The following is a 17,013-nucleotide window of genomic DNA, read 5'->3' as shown; positions in this document are numbered from 1 at the left end:
CACAATTTGCATGTAGTTCATAAAGAGGAGACGAAACCTTATTTCTTAAATGTACCTGGCGGCAGTCAGTGCATGTTCAAGGTACCACCTAGTGTGAGACCAGTAAAAGACAACGTCCACCGACTCTCGCTGGGTACAAACACAGTCTCTAGAAAGACACACTTCACTTCCTTCAAGGAGCCTGTTTCACCCCAGCGTACATCATGCCAGGCCTGCTGACGTTGCACAAATTCCCGAACCTCTACCTCATGGGGGTTAACATGACCCCATTTTTCAACATCCCAAATCTCTTTCACTAAGGTGCACCATGGCTGAGCCACCACTACAACCCGTCTTTCAGAAGATCCAAATCTCCCACAATCTCTTACAATTTTCCTGCTTACATTATCTTTCTCAGGGACCTTATCCACCATCATTTTGATGCCACCACACAGTTCCATCATAGCCTTCCCAGGACCCGGCTCCAATGCCAATCCCATCTCTCCAGCTTCCAGAATATGTAGCACCACCTCATGGTCCCACGTCATCCTGGGCGGACTGGCAGGCTGGTGCACTAGTGCCATCGACCTCATCTTAGTCAAGCAGTTTCTGAAACTGAGAAAAAACACCGTGGGGGAACATCACCATCGTCACATAGCTCATGACTTAATGATTCCAGAGTGCTTCCCCACACGGTAATGAAAAGGAGGGGAATTCCCTCATCCCAGTCATTCTGGTACTGGGTAAAACAAACGTGCATTGCCCTGAGAGACTGCGAAAACCACTGTGCTTTTCTTTGACTCCTAGGATGATATACATTGGTAAATTTAACCTCGAGTAGGCCTCTCAAAACTATATGACATTTCATAAAATATGACTTCTGGGTGATTTGTGCAAAGCCTAAGAGACAAAAATGTTTCACCAGAAATCTCAAAACCACACAAAATTATCCAGAAAGGGTATATCCATTGGTAACCTGTTAGAAGAAGTTATTAATAAACACTGGTTAGTCAGCCCTCCCTTCTAAACACTTAAATGTCGTTCCTTCGAAATCTGTAAAAAATACAGGCAATGACACTTTAATAGTTCTGCTGCAGCCACTTGGACACAGGTCCCCTTAAAAAGAGTCGTGCTCAATTGATCAACTCTGCAAAACAAACATTTGGTAAATTTGGGAACCACATCCTCCGCAACAGCTGATAAGTGAATAGCGTTCCAGAGGTCACAACCTTCCTGGGCCTCACTCAGCTGCTGCAGAGTCAGGGGATTTTTTCCCACATCAGCACCAAGACCACTTCTCCAACCGAGTTCCGGTTGAGCCGGTTCATCACTGCTCCGAGTCTCCTGCAGGTCAGACTCAATGAACAGGCTCCCCAGGCTTAAACCATCACCACAGTGTGCAGAAGGGTCACAGGGAGGCACAGCTCCTGTCTTGTTTCCCTGTTTAGTCCTAGAACACACTGAAAAATTTTCAGGCACCGTCGCTCCAATTAGGTCATTACCACCTTGTAAAGCAGAGTCCTGCAAAACCAAACATTCCTCACTTTTGAGGAGTCACACAATGTTGTTGCCTAGTAGAAGGTCAACTCCTGCGAAAGGTACATCTTCTGCAATACCTACAAGTAGGTACCCAGACTGGTATGCAGACTCTACCAATAACCTGTGCACCGGAGTCATGACAGGGACTTCAGTTATCCCTTTAAGAAAAATGTCCTATCTGGTGTAGGTGTTATCCGACACTGGCAATACACCCCTACGAAGCAAGGTGTATGTGCTACAAGTGTCCCTCAGAGACATAACACCCGTGACCCTACCTTCATTTTGGTGTAATGCCACAGTAGACTTACTTGAATAGACCTTCATCCGAGGGTCTAAGACAGCTGGTCTTCTTTGGATGCCTTAGGGCAAGACTGCAATGCAAGCAACATCATGTGTAACTGGTGTACTTACTGGGGAAGCATCTGCTGCAGCCTGGTCCCAAAGCATCTTCCGACAATATGGCTGCAGGTGACCCTGTTTATTGCAATATGTACAGTGATAAGGTTTGAAAGCCCCCTGAACACTTTACATAGGATGGGGCCCGTGACCTTGGGGAACTGGACTCTTTCTACCTGTCCCCAGTAGTCCTGGACCTGTGACAGCTGACTTAAAACCTTCTCGGGTAGGTATCGGAAAATTAGGCTTATTAAAACTCTGGTGGTTATTAGGCTGATAAATGGGTGGCTTAAACTTCTGAAATTTCTTATTCCTATTGGTGGGTGGAGAAAACTTACCATTATTACTATGTGGGGCGTGGTAACTACTACCAAATTTTTGGTTAGCTAAAAATCTGTCACCCAGCTCTGAAGCATTATTAAAATCATCAATATCCTTCTCCTCAAGATATGCCTTAAGGTCAGGAGGAACATTTCTCCGAAGATCCTCTAACAAAATTAAGGTAATTACACCCTCATAATTGCCTACCATCCCCTTTGAGCGACACCACCTATTTAGAAGTGACATCTTCTCCTTACCATATTCCACCAAAGACTGTCCTGCTTGAAACTTTAGTCCTCTAAACTTCTGCCGGTACCTTTCAGGCAACATTTGATAAGCCAGTAAAACTACCTCTTTTAGCTTATGATAATCAGAAAAGGCCGATCCTTCTAAAGAACTAACAGCCTGTAACCCTTTACCAACTAATTAGGTTCTCGCTAATGTTGCCCATTCCTTTTCCGGCCAAACTTGGGATTTGGCCGTACTTTCAAATAACAGAAAAAACTGGTCTGGATCTTTCTCTAGGAATTTGGGCACAAATTTTATGGCTTTATCCAAATGGAAAACATCTACCCTCGTGTCTGTGGCTGGGTGAGAAGCAAGATGCCTCTCTTGAGCTCTTTCTTGAGCCCTAAGCTCCTCTAAGGCTCTCTGTTCCTGGATCTTTGTACGCTCAATCCTTAACCATTCCTTTTCTTCTGCAACTAGGGCTAATTTCATTCATATAAGTTCTACTTCCTTATCCAGGTCCCTAACATGGGAATTTGATTCAATGTTACCTTCCAAATACATGTCATCCCCAGAATTTTCACTAGTGTCAGCCATTTTGGAAAATAATAGCACCAAATCTTGCTATCAGCTACAGAACTTACTGGTATATAATAATAAAGCACACAGCATAGTACATACACTGAAGTAATATATTCACAAGGAGTGATTGTCATGTGACTCCCTAAAATTAAACAGGATTGCACACAACAAGAAAATCCTGGCAGAAAAATGGAGCAATTGCACCTGTAAAGGAAAATTATTCCCAGGAAATTAGGTAAGCATAACTTCCCCAAAAATCAGCAAGATTGCACCTGCAAGGGAAATTATGCACAAAATATCAGGTATTAATAACACCCTAAAAATCAACAATATGGCACAGAAAGGTAGATTATTCACAGGGTATTAATTAATAATAACTTCCTAAAAACCAGCAATATTGCACACAAAGGTAAATTATGCACAGGATATTAGTTAATAATAACACCCTAAAAACCAGCAATATTGCAAACAAAGGTAAATTATCATTTTAGTGTGAGCGCTATAGTGAATGCTTCCTCTAACCAACCCAGTAAAGAATGGTTATTGATTTTCCAGGTTGCAAACTTGAATTACCACATAAAATTTGATAATTCTCCCAGACAGGCCCCCATGTTATGCTGAAAAGTGGGATACCTGGGGCTAGAGCCTTGTCTAAGGGCAAAGGTAAAAGTTACACTCATCTCATGCATAAACAGGTCACCCAGGGCTATCCCAGTCAAAACAGAAAGCGCTAAACCAGCATTTGTACTTCAATGGGTTGATTAACAGAGGGTTAGGCAAAAATCCTAGTTAGTAAAATATATCTATATATTCAACATAACACTATATACACACTCTAGAAAACACTCTCATGTATCTCCTATCCTAAACGCCCACATAGCGGGCACAAGAAACAGGCGGCTGGCGGTCCAGTAACCATAGCACTCGGCCTAGTCAGCGCAATGCCGTCACTACTCCAATACCAACCCCATTTCTTATTTCCTCACTCATCCCACAGCACCCTGACCATGTCAAAGCCTAGGTGAGCATACAGGTAAGCCATAGAAGAGCCTATGGCTTGGGTTAGCTAAACAAAAGGAGTACACAACTACAAACTTAGCTTAAATACACAGCATCTCCGACGCCAGCCTCCATACCATGCTGACTCCACGTGACTCCCCCAGGCCACGCTTACCCTGTGTACAGTTGGAAAATGAATCCCTAGCAGGATTTCTTTATAATTATAGTTTAACCTACTTTACAGTACCCTCAAAAGCACATTATGAATCATAAAATTATGCTTTACAATTATAACATTCATACTATTATGATACCCTTCTCTTCTGTATATACATTACAATGTCATGCAGAACCCTGCATAACACTCTTTCAAAGATTTTTATGATGTGGGACATTAGAACTATTGGTCTATAGTTCTTAACTAATGCTTTGCTGCCACCTTTACGGAGTAAGGCTATATCCGTTGTTTTTAGTGACTGGAATTTCACCCATGTCTATGCTCCTTCTCCATAGTATACTTAGGGCATGGAAAAGAGGCTTCTTGCCATTCTTAATGAACACAGAGTTCCATAAGTCTGGGCCTGGGGCTGAGTGCATGGGCATGTTGTCAATGGCTTTCTCAAAGTCTATCGGAGTTCGGGTAATGTCGGAAATACGGCATACATTGATGGAGTTTTGAGCCTCATTCATAAAAAATCTTTTGGATTTAGATCTTTAGAATGATTAGTGGCTCACTAAACACAGAATCATATTGGGATTTCAGTATTTCACTCATTTCTTTGTTGTCATCTGTGTAAGTCCCATCTTGTCTGAGCAAGGGCCTGATACCAGATGTGGTATTTGCCTTATTTTTAGCAAATGAAAAGAAATATTTCGAATTTCTTTCAATTTCACTAATCGCTTGTTGCTCCTTCTGTCTCTCCTGGGTCCTATAAGAGTCCTTTAACTTAAGTTTGATACTTTCCATTTCCCTGGTCAGAGCTTCCTTCTGTGTATCAGATAATCTATCATTCTTGAGGACTTCAGTGATTCTTCGTCGTCTTCTGTAAAGGGAGCATCTTTCTCCAGTTTACTTCTTCTCTTCTTCTTTCTTAGGGGAATATGCCTTGAACATGCTTCAGCTGCAAGGAAGTTGATCCTTTCAAGGCACTGGTTTGGATCTATGTTATTTGAGATATCTTCCAAACATGTTTCATTTAAGACATGGTTCACCTGGTCCCAGTTGATGTTCTTGTTGTTGAAGTTGTATTTGGTGAAGATAGCCTAATAGCTATATGCATTTTGCTGATCAGAACCCCAGTGCATATAAGCCTGAACTTTGATTAGATTGCGATCGGAATTAGTTGTTTTTGATATTGTTATGTGTCTTACCAGGTCCTCATTATTTGTGAAGATAAGATCAAGTGTGTTTTCCAGTCCTGTGGGCTCCACTATCTGCTGACTTATTGTGTGCTTATTGTAGAGATTTAGAGGCTCATATGCGTGTGACGCTTCATTTGTGCTGACTCCAGGGATTGTTTCTTCTATAACATTATTTGCTACATTCTTCCATTATGTATGCCTTAGGTTGAAATCACCAAGCAGTAAGATGTTTGGGAATGGAGCTGGAAGGCTTTCCAGACAGTAATCAATTTTCATTAGCTGTTCCTTGAACTGATTGGTAGTTGCATCTGGTGGCTTACATACAACCACGATGACTAGGTTTTGGTACTCGATCTTCATTGTTAGAACTTCAACTACATCATTTGTGGTGTTCAGCATCTGTGTGCAAATGAGCGACTCATTGATATACAGGCCCCCCCCCCTTGTTGCCTGTTCTTTCTGTCACATCTAAAGAGGTTGTACCCATTTATCCATATTTCGATGTCAAAGTGATCTTTTGTGTGGGTCTCTGTGAAGGTTGCAAACATCGCATATGTATTTTGTATTTGTTGGGGAATTTTGTTATTGGCATAAGTAGTTGTGGTCCTGGAGTGCCATGGGGAGGGGGGGGGCACTGGCTGTGCTTTCAGCCCAACAAGGCTCTTAGGTGGTGGACTATTTTTGTTGTTTTCTTCCATTTTCTTTTTTTTTGTTTCCTGCCACTAAAAATTACTTGGAGTGGGATTGTCGTACCTACTAATGTTTGTCTTGTGAAGTCTGTACCTTTTAGTCCATTTAAGATGGTATACAGGGCAGCTGGTGTTGAAGCACTGATTTTGAGGACCGAAGAGTGGCGCATTTTCGGGTGAAAGAATTTACAGGAGGTAGAGCGACACAGTCCTCTAGACAGGAGGTCACGACATTTTTTGGGATGCTCAGAGTTGCTTGTCCCATTCGTTTTTTCTGATATTCCATGCTTACAGATGCCCCAAACATAAAATTTGCACAATATCGCTTTTGGTTGGGTAGAATTTTTGGTAGGTGTGTTCTCAAATTGTGCAGTTTCTAGGAGTGCTCTACAAACTTCAGTATCCACGCTAGGGCCACCCTGTCCTGCTTCTGGGGAACTACTTTCCCCAGAAGAAGAAGACTCTTCCACTACATCTGTAATGTGGGCTATGGTTTTTGTGCAATGATGGTGGTACATTTAAGGTTTTAGTGGTGACTGTGGTAGAGTCCCTAGCAGAGTCTGAGTCAGCACTGGGGCTGGGGGATGAACCTGGGCCAGCACCAGCGCTGTGGGCAGTAGCGCTAGGACTCGGGGTTGGGTCTGTGTGGGGGTTGGGTTAACTGACATTTTTGTTTCCTGTGTTTTCTCAGTGGGTGACTATATAGTGTCCAGTCATCTGTTGTGGGATGGGCATTCTGCATTTTTTTGGGTTCACTCCTCTTATCTCTTCCTCCCATGTTTTATATATCTTTTTACATATATTTGTTTTATGTATCTATGGTGGTAAGGAGAGAAAGATTGTGAGCTTGGCTAACATTTTGGACTGTGACAATGCCTGTACCACTCTTGAGACCATAAAACATAATATTGCGACCAACATGGCACAGGAGTGCCTTACTGATACTATGTTCAGAAAGAAAATCTGAGGAAGATGTCGGTTGTAGAGTAAAAAACTTTGTCCATTTTGTACTATGATGCGTGGTATATAAAGGGAAAGATTGTCACGTTGGTCTTTTCTAAGTAGAGTGAGAGGAATTTGAAGCAGTGTCGTCAGAGAAAGGTTGTGGTCATTTAGATGCAGGACCAGAGGTGGGCAAACGATCTGAAAACTGTCGCACCATATGGGGAGTAGCCGGAAGCATGGTCAAAGACTTGCAGAGATGGGATGTGTCAAAGGGGTCAGGCTGAGCCCCAGTATCAGAAGTGTGCGACAAAATGTCACTGCAGAAGATACAGGGGCATTTGAAAAGTCTTAAGGATGGTCCGGTAACAAGGTAGGGTCGTAAGAGGGTGCTGCTACAGAATGGGGCCCAGGAGAAGCAGGTTCATGGATTTGAGACTCCATGGTTAGGTCTGTTTTTTTCTTTTTAAGAAAAAAAGAAAAGAGGAAAGAAAAGAAAGGGGGGGGACGAGGAAGGGTTGCTCCAAGGGGGGAAAGGGCTGTAAGTCCCCCCTACCATGCCCAAGAAGTCCTCAACACAGCCGGTTGTGAAGATGTAACATGGAACCCGTGCCATACCTTACCCTTCATGGCAGTAAATCAGCAATCCGGGATAGCAACCTCACATCTACAGGGCCACCTCGGCACACAAAAGGGAGGATGGTCGGAAACCCGCTACAAAGCATATCTTCTTCGGCCACCACCTCCTGGAATCTGACAGGCAGCTTTCACAGATACATACACGCGTCGACTGAAAGACACCCGAAGCCTAGCCCCGGGAAACTGGAGAGGGATTGCATTCTCCAGACGATCCAGATTTCATGGCAAACTACACTACCACCAAGGACCTCAACGGAATGGGATGGACACCGGAGCCCCTTCCCAGGTCTTAGGGAACACCCTCAAAGGCAGAAAATAGGAAGAGGAAAGGGGAGGGATGGAATGGATGGAGAGGAGGAATGGGAAGGATGAGACAGGGAAGGGGAGGATTGTGGTGTAATTAGATTAGGTCGGAGGAAGAAGATCAAAGGGACCAATTCCTGAGACCATTAGCCTCTTTGCCGCTACAAGGAGCCTCCCTCCTTGAAGAAGAGGAGGTGGAGAAGAATCCTTCCTCTGTAAGCCATGAGTGTCGTAATAGGCGACTAAAATACCGGAAGCAAAAGGCTAGTATTAATTAATAAATGTAAAAATTAAAGAAATTATTACTTTTGGTTAAACAAAAAGTCTAAAGTGTCATTTGCTTACCGTAACAGTTTTCCAAGACACACAACTGCACACATATGTACTCTGAAGGCATATTTACCATCTCAAACCCTAAAAGGGCATTTGAAAGAGCACTTTCTACTTATGAAAAGAAAACATTGGAAAAAATTAATAACCGGGAAGAAAAATCAAAGTAAGAAAAATATACAAACATCTTTTATGTAAATCTAAAACAATCAAACATGATTATTAGCCGAAAACATGAAAAAAAAATATAAATAATTGAGTGAACAAAGCTAAAATATAGAAGACCAGAACATTTGTCATTCCTGGGTGATGATGAAGTTTAGTACGTCATTAGCCAGGTTTCACGGCGGCATTATCGTAGAAGATAGAAAGTACAATATTTTTTGAATGGAATGTAAAGTGGAAATGACTCCCACACCAGTGAAGAAAAAAGACAGCAAATATAAAATAGTTGGTTACAGGAGATAGAGAGAGCAATGTCACTACGCGGTGTACTAAACAGTATTGGTTTACATCTTAGATATGTGTGCTGCAGGTGGGTTGACATGACAGTATTGAGGGAAATTTATACTCAGTCCAAATTCTCTTGTGATTGCGATGGTATTTGGATAAAACATTCAGAGGGAAATTTTAATGGTATGTGTGTACCAGATTTATTACATTAGCTAAAAACAACCCACTTTGTCTCTCGAACGTATGATAGGTAGTAGTGGTTGACAACTAGTTAATTTAATTAGTATAATAATGGAATGTTACATATAGCTTGAGTGTCTGGGTGTATTAATCACTTAGATAAAATGTTTCCATATGGTAATTGTTATGGGGCTATAGGATCCAACATGTATTTATAAGTAACAGTTACTCTGGAATACCTAATTATATTGAATTGATGGGGACTTAGCTCTAAATGTCATAAGGACTGATCACCCTTAGGACTGAGAAGCAGCTGGGTCAAGCCTTTTTTCTCAATATAATAGGTTATACTATAGACACACAAACACACAATTTAAATAAGTAGTTTATAAAGTTGTATTTCTTTTTGTAAAGGTAAAACTAAGGTGTGGTAGAATTGTGGTAACTGGAGAATTGTGCTTGGTAACAGTCTTTTGTTTTGGTGGGTGTGGGAGAAGCTTAGCTAGGCTCCTCCCCCTTCCTCTCTCTCTCTCTCTTCTTTTGTTGACATGGAGGTGGCATCATGTGTGCTCCAGGGGTGAGTTTTTATAACTTAAGTTGTGGCCACAATACTCAGGGTGAAAAAAGTGTGTCAAAACACTGGTTAGCCCAGAGTTAGTCAAGAAGAGAGAAGGACAAAGTTGCTGAGATACACCATGTGGGAGAACAGCTAAGGAGTGTGTAGATTTTTGTTTTGAATATGTGAGGCTGTGATTGTATCTTCTGTACATATCTATTTAGAATACAGTTACATTTTTATAGTAGTAGTTTGCATAACCTGTGAGGAGGGCTGGTGAAAAGATATCAGAGACACTCAAGATGATCAGCCATGATGTAAGTATTACCCCTAGACAGATAAGGCCATTAAGTAAAAGCTACCCCACACTAGAACATGTAGTGAGAACCTTACTATCAAAGTAATAAGACATACCAACGTAACATGGGAGCTTGACCGGGAGAGTTATTTGACTGCTAAAACAACTCAAAACTTTCTTTGAACTATATGTGCTGGTATGGGGTAATAACAGTTGCATGTTTCTGGTAGAAGATTTACCAAGGTGGTGCCAGCGGAAGTGTTGTTTTCATATATTAGTTTACAGGTTGTTTTTCTCCTAAGGTGGGAGAAAGGTTGAGTAACACATTTTTATTGTGGTTATGGTAAGTGCTATGTGCATAGTTTACATTTAATTTGTGTTATTTTATGTGCCTGTGGGAAAACTTTGTCCACTGATACTGTAAGAGGGAAGCAAGTGTTTAAAGATAAAAACTATGTCAGAAGATGAGTCTTTAAACTTTTTTAGGCTTCAGGGAAGAAGGTAATAATACATCAGTAAACATGCCTGTTAACAGTGAACATGAGGGATCACATACTCCAGGTGATATGGAAATGGAGAGAATGAGACTGAAATTAGCTGTGCTAAAGACCGAAATGAAATTAATGAAAGCTAAGGAGGAAGAACGTCAAAGGTTAGGAGGTTCAGAACAAGAGCCTGAGCAGTACTTTAACATAACTAAAGCTGCAAATTTTGTCCCTAAGTTTACAGAGAGTGACCCAGATAGATATTTTTCTTTTTTTGAGAAGACTGCTCTGGAGCAAGGATGGCCCAAACAGAAGTGGGCTACCCTTGTTTGCACACAACTTGTGGGTAAAGGATTCCAGAGAGTAGAGACTCTGGAGGGGCAAAATTTTTCTGATTATGATAAGATTAAAGAGGAAGCATTGCTTGCCTACCAAATGATACCTGAGAAATATAGACAAAAGTTCAGGAATCAAAAATTTCAGGATGGGCAGACCTTAACTGAGTTTGGGAATGAGAAACTGTTCCTTTTTAAGAAATGGGTTTGTTCCAAAGGAGTTAATAAAGACTATAACAAATTAGTAGATCTGATGGTTCATGAGGAATTATACAATACAATCCCTGTTGACCTCAGAGAGTATCTGGAGGACAAAAACCCAGATAATCTTTCAGAAGAACTGGATCTAGGTGACAGATTCTTGGCTCGCAGGGAATTGGTAAGTAAAAACAGTCATGCTGCTTCTGAAAATTTCCCCACTCGTTCTAAACCTTATTCCAAGTCCTATGGTCATAAAGGTAAGCGGGACAAGAATTTTCAGGGACAAATGAAGGCTGAGGTGCCCTCTAAAATAGAAGGAAAAGGTAAGTCAGCTGGAGTTCAAAGTTTACCTAGACAATCAGATAATGTGTCAGGTCCTCGAGTACACAGTACCAGTCCTACACCAAATGGTAAAAATACCTTTGAGAGTTTTATCTGTTACTACTGTAACAAAACTGGACACACACAAAAGTTTTGCTGGTCAAGACGGCGAGATCAGGAAAGGGAGGAACCATCCCAGGGGACCCTAACTGCAGAGATACATCCAGTTGCCTGCATTAGGTCTTCAAGGCAAGGTGAGGAGGAACCTTTGGATCTAGACCCCAGGATGTGTATATTTTCTAGTAGGTCTACAGTTGGTTTGCAAAAGGATGTAGGCAGAGTTCAGAACATATTGTCCTTGAGAGATGGATGTAGCGCCTACTCTTTGCTACGTGCTGGAGTGCTGCCAGTGTCTAAGGACACCTATACTGGGGTAGATATATTGTTGAAGGGTATTACGGGTTCAACCATAAGGACACCTGTACACAAATTATGGGTAGAATCTGCATACCAAGTTGGCTACATCCCTGTAGGTATCTCAGATGAAATTCCCTTCGAAGGGGTCGATCTCTTATTAGGGAATAATGTTATGGGCCTGTTAGACAATGAGGAACAACTAGTTTGGGGGAAACCAAGTCCCAAATATTGGGAGGAAATGGCTAGAAAAACCCTTCCAGACCTTCTCCCTGATGGTTCCACCATGAGAAGTATGGCTCATGATCATGCTACCAACAGTCTTCATGATATTTCTCATGAGGATGGTGAGGGTTTAAGTTTGGTAACTCTGCTTTCTGATGTTGAACTGCAGTCAACTGAAGAAAAGGATGTTCCAGCCAGAGCTGAGCATGATTGGAGAATGGATCAGTTAAATAGTGTGAGAGAGGCTGCACCTGCTAGGGTGCAATTAATTTCTGTGCAGGAAAATGTCGCAGTTGCTGAGGAAGAGATTTTACAGTTAAATAAGTGTTTTCATTTCAGGGAGGAAACTCTTACAAAGAATTCACCTCTGTTTGCAGTATCGATGGAAGGAGAACAAGGGTTTTGTCCCCAGGTGATGATGTCCAAGGTTTCCAGGCATTTCTTCTGGTCACAGCTGTGGGAGACTGTCAGAGAGTATATTGAGACCTATCATGTCTTTCAATTTATAGGGAAACCTAGTCGAAGTATTAAACCTGTTCCCCTTCGGTCTATTTCAGCACCAGGCGATCCCTTCAGCAAGCTGGTAGTAGATGTACTTGGTCCATTCCCAAGGACCAAACTGGGAAATGATTATTTACTCACAAATATTTGCTCCACTACCAGGTACCTGGAAGCAGTCCCTCTACATAAGATAACTGCTCATGTAGTCCTAAGGGTTTTGATGAAGTTCTTTTTCCATGTTGGTTTTCCTCAAGACTAAGGGCCTAACTTTACCTCAAAGTCTTTTAGAAATGTTTTGAAGGGATTAAAAGTAGAGCCTCAGTGTTCAACTGTGTATCACTCTCCATCTCAAGGGGAAACAGAGAAGTTACATCAAACCCTCAAGACAATGATGCAAGCCTATGGTATAGACAATACTAACAACTGGGATGAGAGGATCCCTTTCTTTGTATTTGCTGAGTGGGGAAGCACTTTGGAATCTCTGAGCTATTGACTTGGGGAGGATGGTGATGCTCCCCCCTCGGAGCTTTTTCTCAGTTTCAGACATTGTTTGGCTCGTATGAGGTGGATGGTACCAGTGAACGTGCCCATCAGCCAGACCAGGATGATGATGGGACCATAATGTGGACCATAATGTTCTGGAGGCTGGAGAGGAAGTGCTGATACTGGAGTCAATTCATGTGAAAATCTGTATGGCAAGTTGCTGTGAGCTGAACATGTTGTGGGGGAAGTTCCCAGGGGTTAGATATAAAACCCACACACCTGAGCAGGAAGAAAATGAGTATAGTGTACACAGTAACCGGTTAAAGGGTTTGAAGTTATATAAAAAATTCAGAGAGACCAGCGTTTTAATGGAATGTAAAGGGCTGCAGAACAGTAATCTGTATGAAATAGCAAAAGCACATTTAGGAAATAACATGTGTGTAAAAGATTTTGGGAAATGCATGCTTGGGTTTAATGAGAAAAATGTTGGAGAGTTGGCTCAGCCACCTTGGAACCTTATAAAAGTTTGGGATGTCAGTAATGGGGAAAAGTTGAAACTCCATGAAGAAATTGTTAAGGAAGCTGAGCCAATTCAACAATTTTTGTGTGGGAAAAATCTGTATGAAAAATTGGAGATGGAGGAAGAAGTGAAATTCTTCCACCACCAGTTTGTAGTGCTTAGTGAGAGTCAGTGGGCATTCCCATGCTTCATGGTTCCCAAATTAGATGGCACCCTGGGCATAAACACTGACTACCACAATTAAGGTTTACAGGATTAGAAAGATTGATACTTATGCACTAAGAGATGCAAACATTTTAAATAAACTAAAACATGGAGCAGGAAGATGTGATTTCCATGGCCTGTGTTCCAGTACCATTTTAATGAGTGTAATGCAAATTGTGTTCATTGTGTGCTTAAAATTTGTGTGTGAGATGGAACGTGATGGTATTTGTGTAAACTTGATGTATCCAACCTTTGGTGTTTGTTGTTGTACTGCGAGAGGTTGCAGAACTGTTACTATCTATGAGCAACCTTCTAAATTTAAATGTCAACATTTTACCACAGGAAAGAAAATTTTCATTTTGGGGCTGGCTATTCAGCATTTGTACATGTCTCAGGATCTCTTCATCCTGTTCCTGTGTATAGTGACTAAAATCAGACTCTTAAAATGGGCTTTGTTCCTACAGCCTTTTAAATTGGAAGTCAAATATATAAAAGGCTCAGAGAATGTGGTTGCTAATGCTCTCTCTAGATGTTTCATGTAGATGCATGGTGCGTACTTTATACATAGTGTTTGTCATGTGCTGACCTTGTTGTTTTTGCAGTGGTGAACTCTCGGCGAGCCTGAGTACTCTCTACCAGCCATCTGACTGTGAAGGAGTCGAGTCGGAGCCAAAAGTGCGACGAGGGTCAGAGTATATGTAAATGTGAGTTGAGGCAGTAGTTGACAACCTTCGGTAACATGAGACGTTCAGGAAGATATGTGATATGTTGTGTCTTGGTGTGCTCTATATAAAAAAATGGCCCGACGATTTGCCTTTGTGGTCCCTTGGATCCCTCCATGTTCTATGTCAGCCTCCTCTTCATAAGTTTGGAGGATCTGTGTGGAGTGGGACCTCGGAAGATGGGCTTGAGTGCCTGACCATGTTAAGGATCGTGAGTGTTGACTGGAAGTCTCACTGTTTGCTTCGGCCACCAAGTGAGAGGCACCTTGACATGTTTTGTGAAGTTTCCTGCCTGGTGTACACCTGACTGCTCTGGGTTTGGCTCTACTCTCGTCTCCTAATCAGGAAGATGCCACCCTGGAGTACCAGTTGCTTGCTGGATTACCGCAGCAGAGGCACAGGCCTGTTGGTGCAGGCTTTCACAGTGGACATTGTGTGCAATTCTTGCATTGTAATGCGTATTGTTTTTAAAAGCCACTAAAATTGTAAATAGTTACACCCTTGAGTATATGGGTATGGTTAAAATGCACTAGTGTCATGAAAGCTGCAACAAGTGTGATACAACAACTGGAGCACTGTTGTCGTGAAAAGTGCAACAAGTGTGATACAACAACTGGAGCATTGGTGTTGCGACAACTGCAACAAGTGTGATACAACAACTGGAGCACTGGTGTCGTGACAGCTGCAACAAGTGTGATACAATAGCTATAACACTGGTGTCGCGACAACTGCAGCAAGTGTGATGCAACAACTGGATCACTGGTGTCGTGACAACTGCAACAAGTGTGATACAACAACTGGAGCACTGGTGTCGTGACAACTGTAGCAAGTGTGATACAACTTTAGCACTGGTGTTGCGACAGCTGCAACAAGTGTGATACAACAACTGGAGCACTGGTGTCGTGACAACTGCAACGCGTGTGGTACAACAACTGGAGCACTGGTGTCGTGACAACTGCAGCAAGTGTGATACAACAAGTGGACCACTGGTACTTGAAGGATACTTAAAGGATGTTATCATAGGTCAAAGCTCCCTCGCTTCGGACACAGACTAGGACTTTTGGTAAATGAAGGCCTGGTCAACTAGGCTGTTACTGCTAGCCGTGCACAGCTGATCAGAAACTGACTGTATGAACATATCAAGTTGCCTCCTGAAAACAGCCATGGGTCTGTCTGATAAGAGGCTCTTTCAGAGTCTTTGGCTCCCTGCACTTAATGAGCACATCTCATGACATACCTGGTTTTGATCAGAGTTTTATTTTTAAGGTCTGCTGAGGTCTGCTGAGATTCTCGCTTTTTAAAGGATTTTTTTCTGTGCTCAGATTTGACTAGTCCGTTTTAAAAAAAATTCTAAATGTGAATGACGACGAATCTTTTTCGCCAAGGAGTGCACATCGAGGGAGTTTCAAATGTTCCCAGTAATTTAAGTGCTTGACTGAACTTAGACCTGCAGTGAAGGTTCTCTACATATCTGTTTGTGAGAAAAATAATAAGGAGTGGTATCCGAAACACCTAATCACATCTTATACTGTGGAAACTTCTTTAGTAATCATCTACACCCAGTCATCATCCAGATAATCAGGATAGCAAGACCATCATCAACATCCTCATTTCCTTCACTATCCTCTTTTGACCCCCTCCCCTATTCCTCCTGCACATCGTCTAACGACATATCCTCTTCATGTCAAACCCACCTCAACAACCTCAACCCTCTGGATAATAGTTTTCATAATCTCGCATATCCTCCTAATTTCCAAACTACGAATTCTCTGCATTATATTTACACCACACATTGCCCTCTGACACATCTCTACTGCCTCCAGCCCTCTCCTTGTTGCAACATTCACCACCCATGCTTCACACCCATATAAGAACATAAGAACATAAGAACGATGGAACACTGCAGAAGGCCTACTGGCCCATGCGAGGCAGGTCCAAGTCTCCTACCGGCTTAAGCCAATGCACCCAACCTAGTCAGGTCAGGTCACATTGACTTAAGGGAGGAACACGGCAACCGACCTGGTAGCACAAGCTATCAGGTCTAACTCACACCCACCCACATCTACTCATGTATTTATCCAACCTATTTTTAAAGCTACACAACGTTCTGGCCTCTATAACGGTACTTGGGAGTTTGTTCCACTCATCCACAACTCTATTACCAAACCAGTACTTTCCTATATCCTTCCTGAATCTGAATTTTTCCAACTTAAAACCATTGCTGCGAGTCCTGTCTAGGCTAGATATTTTCAGCACACTATTTACATCCCCTTTATTTATTCCTGTCTTCCATTTATACACCTCAATCATATCCCCCCTAATTCTACGTCTTTCTAAAGAGTGCAGTTTCAGGGCCCTTAGTCTATCCTCATAGGGAAGGTTTCTGATACATGGGATCAACTTTGTCATCCTCCTTTGTACATTTTCCAGAGAATTTATATCCATTCTGTAATACGGTGACCAAAACTGTGCAGCATAATCTAAATGAGGCCTAACCAAGGATGTATAGAGTTGAAGAACAACCTGAGGACTCCTATTATTTATGCTTCTTGATATGAAGCCAAGGATTCTATTAGCTTTATTGCGAACACTTATGCACTGTTGTCTTGGTTTCAGATTACTGCTAACCAGAACTCCTAAATCTTTTTCGCAATCCGTAATATTAAGATCTACATTATTTAGTTTATATGTGGCATGGTTATTGTCCTGTCCAACATTTAGAACTTTGCATTTGTCTATATTAAACTGCATCTGCCACTTCTCCGACCACTGCATCAGTCTATTCAAATCTTCCTGGAGTGCTCGA

The sequence above is a fragment of the Cherax quadricarinatus genome, chromosome 12 (genome assembly GCF_038502225.1).
Source record: "Cherax quadricarinatus isolate ZL_2023a chromosome 12, ASM3850222v1, whole genome shotgun sequence".
NCBI classification, from domain to species: Eukaryota; Metazoa; Arthropoda; class Malacostraca; order Decapoda; family Parastacidae; genus Cherax; species Cherax quadricarinatus.
This window is presented reverse-complemented; position numbering follows the sequence as displayed.